This window comes from Portunus trituberculatus, chromosome 11, assembly GCF_017591435.1.
Source record: "Portunus trituberculatus isolate SZX2019 chromosome 11, ASM1759143v1, whole genome shotgun sequence".
NCBI lineage: Eukaryota > Metazoa > Arthropoda > Malacostraca > Decapoda > Portunidae > Portunus > Portunus trituberculatus.
This window is the reverse complement of record NC_059265.1, coordinates 1,688,704-1,702,160: the sequence shown is the minus strand read 5'-3', so window position 1 is coordinate 1,702,160 and position 13,457 is coordinate 1,688,704. Positions and strand designations below refer to the sequence as shown.

Genomic DNA, 13,457 nt, shown 5'->3' with positions numbered 1-13,457 from the left:
GTGAAAAAGTCTAGACAATAAATAGACAAATTTTCAACTTAACAGTATAAAAAAAATAGTCTACAATGATTTTCAACTTAATAATAAATAATATATAAAAAATTTAAGTCTACAATAATTTTCAACTATAAATATATTAATAAATATTAACATCAATTTATAATATACAATAAATATTAACATGAATTTTCAACTTTGCAAAATTTTAAGAAATTTCAACTTCACAAATTATTTTTAAACAACTTTTCAAGTTAACAAATATTCAAAGAGAGAGAGAGAGAGAGAGAGAGAGAGAGAGAGAGAGAGAGAGAGAGAGAGAGAGAGAGAGAGAGAGAGAGAGAGAGAGAGAGAGAGAGAGAGAGAGAGAGAGAGAGAGAGAGAGAGAGAGAGAGAGAGAGAGAGAGCAATCAAAGTAAACAATCAAATAGTAATAATATACATGAAAACAACATTTTAAAACAACACACACATTAATCTTGTGCCCTCCATACACCCTTGCTAATGTCATTAAAATGGTCTAATGGTACACAAATCTCAAGGTAAAATGTGTCCCAGTACTGAATTGATTAAAATAGTGAAGGCTGTGGCCATTAATCCTTTGACCACCATAGACCCTTGCTAATATCAATAAAATGGAGAGTGTGTATGGAGGATCACAAGATTAATGGCCACAGTCTTCACTATTTCAACCCCTTCAGTACTGGGACACATTTTACCCTGAGATCTGTGTACCATTAAACCATTTTATTGATATTAGGAAAAGTTTATAGACATCAGAAGGTTAATGGTCACAGTCTTCACTATTTTAACCCCTTCAGTACTGGGACACATTTTTACCTTGACATTTCTGTACCATTAGACCATTTTATTGACATTAGGAAAGGTCTACAGAGGTCAGAAGATTAACTGCCACATTCTTCATTATTTTAACCCCTTTAATACTAGGACATCTTGAGATTTTGTGTACCATTAGACCATTTTATTGACAGTAGGAAAGATCTATAGACGTCAGAAGACTAATGGCCACATTCTTCACTATTTTAACCCCCTTCAACATTGACACACATTTTACCTTGAAATTTGTGTACAATTAGACATTTTATTGACATCAGGAAAGGTCTATAGAGGGCAGAAGAATAATGGCAAGTCTTCACTATTTTAACCCCTTCAGTACTGGGACATATTTCTACCTTGAGATCTGTGTACCATTAGACCATTTTATTGACACTTGGAAAGATCTATAGAAGGCAGAAGATTAATGGCCATAATCTTCACTATTTTACCCCTTCAGTACTGGGACACATTTTTACCTTGAGATTTGTGTACCATTAGACCATTTTATTGACATTAGCAAGGGTCTATGGAGGTGACAAGATTAATAGACAGTCTTCACTATTTAACCCCTTCAGTACTGGGACACATTTTTTGAGAGAGAGAGAGAGAGAGAGAGAGAGAGAGAGAGAGAGAGAGAGAGAGAGAGAGAGAGAGAGAGAGAGAGAGAGAGAGAGAGAGAGAAGAGAGAGAGAGAGAGAGAGAGAGAGAGAGAGAGAGAGAGAGAGAGAGAGTTGTAAAGGCAGAATGACAAGATTTCTGTATTATTAAGTGGAGAAACAGTCTTGAAAACCCTGCCAGTCATCTGTGTGGCCTTGGAAAACAGTGGTGGTGAGAGAATAAGGGTATTTTATGGTTCCTGAGGCAGAGTGACATTTCTACAATATTAAGTGGAGAAACACTCATGAAAACCCTGCCAGTGATCTCTGTGGCCTTGGAAGGCGTGTTGTTGAGACACCAAAGTGTTTGTGAATACAGGCCTTTGTCTGACACACAAGCAGCAACAATGCACATTCTTCATTCCTCTGAGTTCAGTAAGTGAAGGAGTGAGTGAGTGCTGAGTCAATCTCTTAACAAGCACACTGCATCTTTGTCCAGAGAATCCAACACTTGCTTCACAAACTCATGTGGGGGATTGAAATAGTGAAGACTGTGCCCATTAATCTTGTCACCTCCATACACCCTTCTTAACCCCTTCAGTACTGGGACACATTTTTACCTTGAGATTTGTGCACCATTAGACCATTTTATTGACATTATTGAAGGTCTATGAAGGTCACAAAATTAATGGCCACAGTCTTCACAATTTTCATCCCCACATGAGTTTGTGAAGCTGTACAAAATCACCAAATAGTCACCACAAGGAATATGGAAATGTGTCATGGTACTGAAGGGTTAATGTCAAAAAGGGTATTACCATAGCCAAACTTTCTTCAAATGCCCTCAAAAACATGCCAAATGGTCTTAAAATACCATAAAAACATGCCAAATGGTCTTAAAATACCATAAAAACATGCCAAATGGTCTTAAAATACCATAAAAACATGCCAAATGGTCTTAAAATACCATAAAAACATGCCAAATGGTCTTAAAATACCATAAAAACATGTCAAATGGTCTTAAAATACCATAAAAACATGTCAAATGGTCTTAAAATACCATAAAATAAAAAACATGCCAAATGGTCTTAAAATACCATAAAAACATGCCAAATGGTCTTAACATACCATAAAAACATGCCAAATGGTCTTAACATACCATAAAAACATGCCAAATGGTCTTAACATACCATAAAAACATGCCAAATGGTCTTAAAATACCATACAAACATGCCAAATGGTCTTAAAATACCATAAAAACATGTCAAATGGTCTTAAAATGTCCTTATAATTAAAAATGCCAAACTGCTAATCTATCCTAACTATTCTTCATGGCTCCAGGTGTTGTCTTGTACTCTGGGTGTTGCTGATGGCTGTAGGTGTTGTAGAAGGCTTGTGTTGTGTTGTCGCTTGTCTTGTCTTGGCTTGGTGGTGCAGTGTTCCAGCAGCAGTGTGTCAGGGACTTGACTTTCCTGTAATGAGAGGTGCACTGTTTATATTGAGTCACCTTCACTATTTTGTAAACTGAACTGAACGCAACTCAAATGCCGTTAAAACATGTCAAACTTTTTTAACTGACCTCAAAACATGCAAAACTGTCTTAAAATCCTATCAAAACATATCAAACTGTCTTATAATTTCCTCAAAACCTGGCAAACTATCTTAAAATGCCCTCAAAACATACCAAACTGTCTTAAAATGTCCTCAAAACATGACAAACTGCCTTAAAATGGCTTCATAACATGCCAAATCTGTCTCAAATTAAAGATGTACTTACACATTAGTAGACCAATTCAGAAAAATGAGCTTTCACCTAATCTTTTCAATTAAATAGAAAAATTTTAGTTTATTCTAAATTTCTAGTGTATTGCTATGATCTTAAATAATTAATATGCAACAAATTATACACAATGCACATGATTACAAAACAGAATTGTTACTTTCTTAGTTATGGAAATTTTACATCCTTAGGTTAACACAAGTAACTCAAAAATTAAACTTGCATTAAAATCAATATACATATATAATTCAAGCTTCCACCTATTCCAGTATGATATCTTGGAAAAGGCTACCACTACCACTGTTAATTATAAATCAAATAAGAATATGCTGTTATTTACAATAATGCAAAATGCCTAACTATATATATATATATATATATATATATATATATATATATATATATATATATATATATATATATATATATATATATATATAATTGCACTCAAAATCTGCCAAACTGCCTTAATATGCCCTCAAAACCTGCCAAACTGTCTTAAAATGCCATCAAAACATGTCAAACTATCTTAAATTGGCCTCAAAACCTGCCAAACTGTCTAAAATTGCCCTCAAAATATACCAAACTGTCTTAATATGCCCTGAAAACCTGCCAAACTGTCTTCAATTCACTTCAAAACCTCTCAAATTGTCTTAATATACCCTGAAAACCAGCCATACTGTTTTAAATTGCTCTCAAAACCTGCCAAAATGTATTAAAATGCCCTAAAAATGTCAAACTCTCAAAATGCCCTTAAAACATGCCAAACTATCTCAATATGGCCATAAAACATGTCAAACTGTTTTAAAATATCCTCAAACATGCCAAACTGTCTCAAAATATACTAAACTGTCTTAAACTGCCCACCAAACACATCAAACTGTCTCAAAATACCCTCAACACATGCCAAACTATCTAAAATGCCCTTAAAATATGCCAAACTGTTTAAATATACCCTCAAAACATGACAAACTGCCTCAAAATTCCCTCAAAACCTTAACTGCCCAACCTAACCTAATGTAACCTAACCACACCTCCCCACACCTCACACCACACCACTGACCTGCATAAGGAAGAGAGCCGTGTGACCTCAGCGTTGAGTGGCCGAGGTACCTCCTCTCGGGTCACAGTGAAGTCACATTCCAGGAATCCTGTGGCAAAGGTCAGAGGTCACACAGGTCAGGTCACACTGGGATAGTAATAATAGTAATTGTATTAGCACAAGAGGAGGAGGAGGAGGAGGAGGAGGAGGAGGAGGAGGAGGAGATGTCAAATTGTGTTAAAATGTCCTCAAAACCTGACAAACTATCTTAACCCTTCTTGGCTTACGGTGATCGTACATGAATGATGATATTGTTCCGTCCAGAGAGACGGCGATCGTATCGGTAATCATGATTTTTCCCGCTTGACATTTGAAGATTGGCGCGGGGCTGTGTCATTATTTCTTGGCATTGCTCGATAATGAATTACTGGATCATATAGTGACTGAAACCAACTGATATTTCTGATATTTCAAAAATTACCCGTGAGTAGGGAACGGAAAATAAATTCATCCACCGTAAGCCAAGGGTTAAAATGTCCTCAAAACATGAGAGAGAGAGAGAGAGAGAGAGAGAGAGAGAGAGAGAGAGAGAGAGAGAGAGAGAGAGAGAGAGAGAGAGAGAGAGAGAGAGAGAGACCTTAGTGTTTTAGTGTGTGGAGGCCATAAATTCAGTGTTATTGAAGCAGTGGGTCTTAAAATGTCATCAGAACCTGCCAAATTGTCTTAAAATGCCATCATGCCATCAAAACCTGTCAAAACCTGTCAAACTTTCTTAAATTGCAGTTAAAATCTGCCAAACTCTCTTAATATGTCATGAAAACATGTCAAACTGTCTTAATATGCCCTTAGAACATGCCAAACTGTCTTAAAATGTGTTCAAAACATGCCAAACTATTTTACCATGGCCTCAAAACCAGCTAAACTGTCTCAAATTTCCTCAAAACATAACAAACTACCTTAATATGCCCTCCAAATCTGCCAAACTGTCTTCAATTTCCCTAAAAACCTCCAAAATTTTCTTAATATACCCTCAAAACATACCAAACTATCTCAATATGCCCTCCAAACTGTCTTAAAATGCCCTCAAAACATGTCAAACTGTCTCAAAATGCTTTCAAAACATGCCAAACTGTCTCAAAATGCTCTCAAAACATGCCAAACTGTTTAAAAATACCCTCCAAACATGCCAAACTGCCTAAAATAGGCTTCAAAATCTTACCCAGGCTAACCCAACCTACCTAACCCGACCACACCACTGACCTGCATAAGGAAGGGAGCCGTGTGACCTCAGCGTTGAGTGGCCACCTCCTCTCGGGTCACAGTGAAGTCGCAGTCCAAGGAGTCCTGCGGCAAAAGGTCAGAGGTCACACAGGTCACACTGGGATAGTAATAATAGTAATAGTATTAGCACAGGAGGAGGAGGAGGAGGAGGAGGAGGAGGAGGAGGAGGAGGAGGAGGAGGAGGAGGAGGAGGAGGAGAGAGAGAGAGAGAGAGAGAGAGAGAGAGAGAGAGAGAGAGAGAGAGAGAGAGAGAGAGAGAGAGAGAGAGAGAGAGAGAGAGAGAGAGAGAGAGAAAGAGTTAAATAGCAAAACTTTATGAAATGACAATATTTATTATTTTACCTTTTCTTTTCTCTCTTTTCTTCTTCTCCTCCTCTTCTCATATTCCTCCACCTCTTCCTTCTTCTTCTTCTTCTTCTTCCTGTTCCTGTTCCTGATCCTCCTCCTCCTCCTCCTCTTCTTCTTGGTCCGTCTTTCTCCATATTCTTAACACAATCTGAAATAAATAAAACTGGATTAATATTAGAGAGAGAGAGAGAGAGAGAGAGAGAGAGAGAGAGAGAGAGAGAGAGAGAGAGAGAGAGAGAGAGAGAGAGAGAGAGAGAGAGAGAGAGAGAGAGACCTTAGTGTTTCAGTGTGCGGAGGCCATAAATTCAGAGTGTTATTGAAGCAGTGGGTAAGTAAGTGAAGTGTTTGACAGTGACACATAGAGAATAAGTGAATAAGTGAAGTGATAATACAAGATACATAGTGACACAAGTGATACACTGCAGGAGTAATTATCACTACATCAATAAGAACACTAGCAGTCAAATAGTTGGTGGGCTTTGAGATAGGAGATACCCATAATGCCTTCTTTAGCCCGTTAAAACACAATGGAAATGCACATATTAGCTACATGCTGAGTACTAATAAAAAATTAATAAATAAAAAGATATTTATGTGTGAAAACCTTACAAAATGGCACATCTATCATGAACCCTTTGTCAGCGACTCCGCCACCCCGCACTGCACAACCCCACCCCCGCACCGTGTTCTGTTGGGGTGCTGACGTAGGAAGACATTCATTTCATCCCTTGTGACATGAAGCCACTTTTTGCCATAAACTTTTGTAATTTATTTTGGGTTGTCCACAAAACGCTTGGCTGCCGGGACACTGGTCCACGCACACAGCGACTGTACCACCTCGTCTGACATGAAGAGCTGGAAGCAGTGCAGACCACTCATGTCATTCCTTGGTACATCAGGATCAAAGCCACAAAAATCCTCAGTCAGGACCGGACCAGTACCGGGACGCTGGTCAGCAAAGGGATCAGATAAGACAGAGAAAGTATGGAGGGAAGCATGCAGTGCAGGGCTGCCTGGCCGCTCCTCATCCTCCACACTTCCATGTCCACATTTAAAACCATACACTCTTCGGCACTGTCCCCGAGAAACCATCCCATGCGCTCGCCTCGATTCCCGGTCCCCCTTCGCAGTTCCTCCACCCAGCGGATTTGACATCACATTAAAAGAGAAATATATGGTATATAATTTTGTTTTTGTGTAGGGGTTCCTTGAGACATGTCATGTATTTGAAGGGTTACGCAAGGCTAAAAGATTGAGAAACGCTGCCTTATTCGTTACCATATTCTCTCTCTCTCTCTCTCCTTATTTGTTTTCATATTCTCTCTCTCTCTCTCTCTCTCTCTCTTATTCGTTTACATATTCTCTCTCTCTCTCTCTCTCCTTATGCGTTTCCATATTCATCTCTCTCTCTCTCTCTCTCTCTCTGCATTTTCATATTCTCTCTCTCTCTCTCTCTCTGACCAATAGCGTGGCTTCATATATGTGACGTCAAATCAGCTGGGTGGAGGAGCTGTGAAGTGGGAGCCGGGAATCAAGGCGAGCACGCGGGATGGTTTCTTGGGGACAGTGCCCACTCTTCTAAACCAACATATATGCTTTCCATCTCCTTTAATTGTCATCCTCACCACTTCCATCACTTTCTTCCTGGGAGCTCCTGGCCTCACTGTCCTTTTCTGGCAAATATTCCTCATGTGAGTCACTAATGAGGCCTTCTGATTGACTCTCATTGTCCTCAGAATCCTGTAATTCATCTAATAGAGCCAGCTCACCCTCAGAATCCCTCAAGGGTGACAATGACAACACCATTACACCACACTGGTCAGTAACACACTGCCCGCCGGCCACCACCCCTCCCCTCAGGCCACACGGTCCCTCCCCCCAAGCCACCGTACCCAGTGTCCCTGAAAACAGTTAGTCACTTTGTCACTGAACCATAAAAAACACACAAAGCGAGTAGATGAAGCACTGATGGAGCGATGGCGTGCATTACTTCATCGCCTCAGGAGCAAAAATTTTAAAATACCTTGAAACACCCTTAAAACACCCTAATATAGCCTTAAAACAGCCAAAAACAGTCTTAAACACCCTAATACACCCTCAAATAGCCTTTAAACAGCCCTAAAAAGCACTAAAACAGCCTTAACCAATTACCGCCCAGTGGATCATGTTTGGTGATCTGTCTTTGATGGCCTGTATCTTAAACATGCTGAGCAAATTGAGTTTAGAAAAGTGTTCTTACAGTAAGCAGAAGTGGGAGGACCTATTTATAGCAACGACATTCAAATCTCCCCAGTGGTCACGTCATTAGGAGGATTGAATTTTGTGAATTTTTTGTTCATGTTCAGTAAAAAATGGTGATGAAGTGTATGTCATATTTCTTGATCCTTTTCACTATACAAGCACAACACTTTCTACATGACATGTCAGTTGAATTATCTGCCCTATCACACCATCTACCGAATTGCAAGTTCACTACAATTAGAGGTGACAAATATGGTCCACTGGGCGGAACCGTTATCAGTCACCCAGTGTGAGATTCACAGCAGCACAGCAGCACAGTTGCCTGTAGACGTACTGTATACATCCTCCTGATTCTCTGATATTGTGAATGAATACTTTACAGAGCATATACTTACTAGCTTGAAAAGTTATTTTGCTCAACAGCTGCGAAATATGTCTAATGCTCCTGTGAAATGCCTCAGTGTGCAAGAAGCTACACACTTGTTATGTAGTGAGGAGTTCAACGTTGATCATGATGCAGAAGTAATAATAGACTTGGTGAACATTCCTCCTGATGATGATCTAAGTGATGAGGATGAAGTTGATGATGATAATACACTTATACCAATGGTAAAAGATGTCCCTGGTGCCATTGAAATTCATACCACACAAACCTGGCCAAGGAATGAAGAAAAAACGACGTCTGGACTGTGTTGATACACCAGTGTGGAGTAAGAAGGTTAGCGTTAGTTATTTGTTTAGTATTATGTCATGTTTTGTGTTAATAAAGTAATATGATGATGATTAACGTGTATTCACCAGATTCTTTATGTCATGTTTACTCAGGTATTTGTCTGTGGCCAGAATTACTCAAACACTAATTCATTGATTTTTCATCATTACTGTTGGAGTTTTAACTTGGAAATGCATGTAATGCTAAATATTTACTAAAGTGCTGTTTCTACTTCCAGGCACATGATACCACGGTACTCCAAGTGGGGTGAGATGTCAAACCAAACCGAAAAGCTGAAGGCCAAACTGCACCAACAACTTGACGGTCACACACCAGTTGACATCTTTGAGGATATTTCACCGACGACATCTTTGCGCTCATAAAGCGAGAAACAATCCGTTATGCACACACAGTGAAAAATGATCCCCTGTTTAGCTTGGAAGACCATGAACCAAAAGCCTTCATTGGCTTCCTGATCTATTCTGGGTACGTCACTCTTCCTAGCGAACCACTTTACTGGTCTGATGCTGATGATGTGGCTCAAAATACTGTCAAACAATTAAGCTCTATCCAGGAACAAGTACTTGAAGATAAAAGCGTACCTACATGTACAAGACAACAACAGTCGCCCACAAGATTGCACAGACAAGGCTTTCAAAGTCCGGCCCCTGATTGATATGCTAAATTCTTCATTCCAGCAGTATGGTGTGTTCCATAAGACTTTATCTGTTGATGAAATGATGGTGAGATACTATGGTCATGATGGCCTCAAGCAATTGATCAGGGGGAAGCCCATCCATCAGGTTTGGGTACAAGCTGAGGTCGCTTTGTGGTGATGAGGGTTATTGCTACAAATTTGACCTGTACTGTTGAAGTGTGACGTCGCACTGTGCATGGAGTGTTTTGCAAATTTCCACACACGTACATGAATATGAGGTCGAATGTTCATAGCAACAAATACAGTAATGTATATTTTGTGGATGAATAGCAGCAGTGCAGCAGAAAGTGATATAAAAGAGAAATATGTGTATGCCAAGTATTAGGACTCATTTTTGCTCATGTACAATTTATGAATAAAAGGTACAAATTTGAAACATTACAATTAGCCCAATTTGTAACTAGAAAAATACGCAGATGCTAAGTATACTACGAAAAAGTATAGAAACCTGGATTTTTCCTTTACTAAGGTAAGTATATGCAATGGGGCCGAGACGCTAACTGATCCGCCTGCTGGATCATTTATGTCACCCTCTGCAACTCACTTAGGCTTTGACGCAAGTTATCATGATTTTTCCTTCAGCATGTCTTGGTTAGGTTACAAACACACAGCTTGCCAAAAAGTACTACAATCTCAACACGGGAAATAGGTCTGGGTGTTAATGGGTTAAACACCCTTAAAGCAGCCTAAAACTGCCTTAAACACCCTAAAATAGCCTTAAAACACTCTAAAACAGCATTACATATCCTGAAACAGCCTTAAAACACTCTAAAACAGCATTACACATCCTGAAACAGCCTTAAAACACCCTCAAAGTCTTCAAACACCCTAAAACAACCCAAAACAGCCTTAAAACAGCCTTCAATACTCACAGTTGGCTAGGTGTGTCCCAGCTGGTGCAGTTGCCATGTTCCATCCCTACATAGAGCCACTTCCTTTAGTACGGCCGGTGATCCTGTAGGGAGGAGGTGGTGGTGGTGAAATGGTGTGGTTTTGTGAGCATCTGATGTGGTAATGTTGGTTGTTTGTGGTGGTTGTGGGTGTGGTTGGACAGTGGTGGTGGTGGTAGTAATAGGAGGATAAAAATAGACAAATATTTTCCGGCCAAAACAAGTGAAAAATTTATGAGACAAAATTGTAAGAAAAAATGCCACACCCCACACTCCAAAACAAGTGAAAAACCATGAGGTTTATGAGACAAAATTGTAAGAAAAAATGCTTTCACACACCCCACACTCACCAAACACACACCACACCTGCAAAACCTTTCCACACCTGCACACACCACCACAGTACACAGCTTGGTGTGTGGAGGGAGATATGGAGGAAAGAAAAGGAGGTGGTGGAGGGAAAATGAGAAAAATTGTCAGGTTTTGAAGTGAGATTTAGAAAAGTACTATTTTGACTATCATAGAAGTGAGATAGGAGACTCAAAATTGGAGGGAAGGTGGAGGAAACATGGAGGAAATAGTCTACTGAAGGAAAAGCCTGGAGGTAACCTGTGGAGGGAGATATGGAGGAAACAGGACAAACATTACCTAACCAAAATGCACCCAAAATTACCTAAAAATATTGCATCACACAACAAAACACACACACAGACACACACACATACACACACACACCTGCACTCCACAAACAACCCTTAAATCACACCTGGAAAACGCCCACAATAAGTTTACCCTAGCCAACCCACACCAAAAACAATAAACACTATACATAGGTAGCTATAGTTGACATTACAAAAACATACAAAAAACACATTTACACACCCACCACACTCACAGCACACCTGCAGACACCTCTCCCACACACACACACTCACCTCTCCTCTGGAACTTGGTGAGTGGAGTATGTGGAGTTTTGCCGCAGAGAGGGCACAGGCAGCCCGTCACCACCAGCGGCTCTCCAGGGACCAGTTGTGACCTTGTGGCAAGCCATGGTGCACCTCTGGAATAGTGGTAGTTGTTGTAGTAGTGGTAGTAATAGTATAAGAATCTAGGGTATTACTGCAGAGTTTCACCACAATCAGCTACGTGTTTTTTACCCACCTCAAGAGATTGAGCTCCTGATTACGAGTAATTTGAACCCCATATATACTAGGTGCAACCTTTTTGAATGGCGACACAGATTTTTTAAAATTTAAGCGTGTTTTGGTGATGAGCCGTGACAATAGCCTCCCACATCAAACCCTGCCGCACACTGATGGTGTCAGGCGCTCGCGGCGGCTCGGCGGGCTCCTGACACACCATTGTCTGAGCATGCGCTTAATTGTTTACGCTGATTGATTCTGTTCTTTGAAACTGAAGCGGCGGCCAAGGAAAAAAAAAGCATAATTATTTCCACCAATCACGACGGCCCCTGAGGTTAGGTTTAATTAGGTTAGCTTAGGTTTAGTTAGGTTAGGTTGGGTTGGGTTGGGTTGGGTTAGGTTAGGTTAGGTTTGGGTTAGGTTAATTAGGTTAATTTATCTTTAGTTAGGTTAGGTTAGGTTAAATTAGGTTGCGTTGGGTTGGGTTAGATTAGGTTGGGTTAGGTTAGGTTGGGTTGGGTTACCTTACCTTAGGTTTAGTTAGGTTACCTTCTTTTCTGGACCAAACTCATTTTTTGTGTTCAATTTCGCCTTGTTTTTAATTCATTTACCACTTGTTTGTTGATGCAAATCATATGATGTTTCGGGGATGTAAAAAAAATGGCTTGATTTGCACCAAAACAAGTGCTATTTTAATTCAAAGCAAGCCAAAATCTAACACAAAAAAATGGTTTCGTGCAGAAAGGGCAAGGTGGTGAAGCTCTGTAGGTTTCGCCATTTTGCTCATGCCAACATTAGCCAACCTCAAGCTTTAAAGCCAACCTCAAGCTTTAATTCAAGAACACCTTTTTGCATTTCTGGTTGGAGGCATCGCTTCTTTATAGATGGGGTTAACAATGGAAGGTGTATGGGTGCATAAGGTATCTATGGAGGCAATATGGGGGCGCAACAAGGCGTAGGAGGGCAGGAATCACCACCGCATATATGTGCATGTGCAGTACAAGGTGAAAAGGACAATTACAGAATACAACGAGACCTGGACAGGCTCATAGCATGGGCAGACGTCCTACTTCCCTCCTCTAAGGTAAAGAAAGATCTCACATCTATGTAGTTTGTATCTGAGAACATTTGAAATAACTCTATCATATCCTCTTATACATCTCCTCTCAAATGAAAACATGTTTAATTCCTTTAATCTATCTCTATACTCCAGGCGCTTTAATGCTGGTATCATCCTAGTTGCTCTTCTCTGAACTGCTTCTAACATGTTGATATCCTGCCTATAGTGGGGTGACCAGGCCTGTATGCAATACTCTAAATGGTGCCTAACATAGGAATTATATAAGGTACGCACCATTTCCTTACTTTTATAACTAACATTTCTATTTATAAAACCCAGGATCCTATTTGCCCTATTTCTTGCTTCTAAACATTGCATTGAAAATTTCATAGTCCTGTCTATCACTACTCCTAAATCCTTTCCTTCCTCTACTGCCTCTAGCCAACACCCCTCCATCTCATAGCTAAAGTTTGTGTTTTCTTTACCTAAATGCATAACCTGACACTTTTTAGAATTAAACTCCATATGCCACCTGTCTGCCCATGCTATCAGCCTGTCCAGGTCTCGTTGTATTCTGTAATTGTCCTTTTCACCTTGTACTGCACATGCTATCTTAGTATCATCTGCAAACTTTGATACTTTGCTACTAATTCCTATATCTAAATCGTTAATGTACACCAAGAAAAGAAGAGGTCCTAGCACTGATCCTTGGGGTACCCCACTAACCACTTCCTTCCACTCAGACATTGCCCCATTTAATACTACTCTCTGTTTCCTATCACTAATCCAATCAACTAACCTACCCCCATCCCA

The 13,457-nt window shown here is 39.9% G+C and overlaps 1 protein-coding gene across 1 annotated transcript in view; it reads left to right on the top strand.

Moving 5' to 3' along the window:
- LOC123502283 overlaps positions 1 to 13,457 on the top strand; it is a 277,707-nt gene that overhangs the window by 233,843 nt on the left and 30,407 nt on the right. The gene's annotated exons all lie outside the window — the stretch shown is intronic.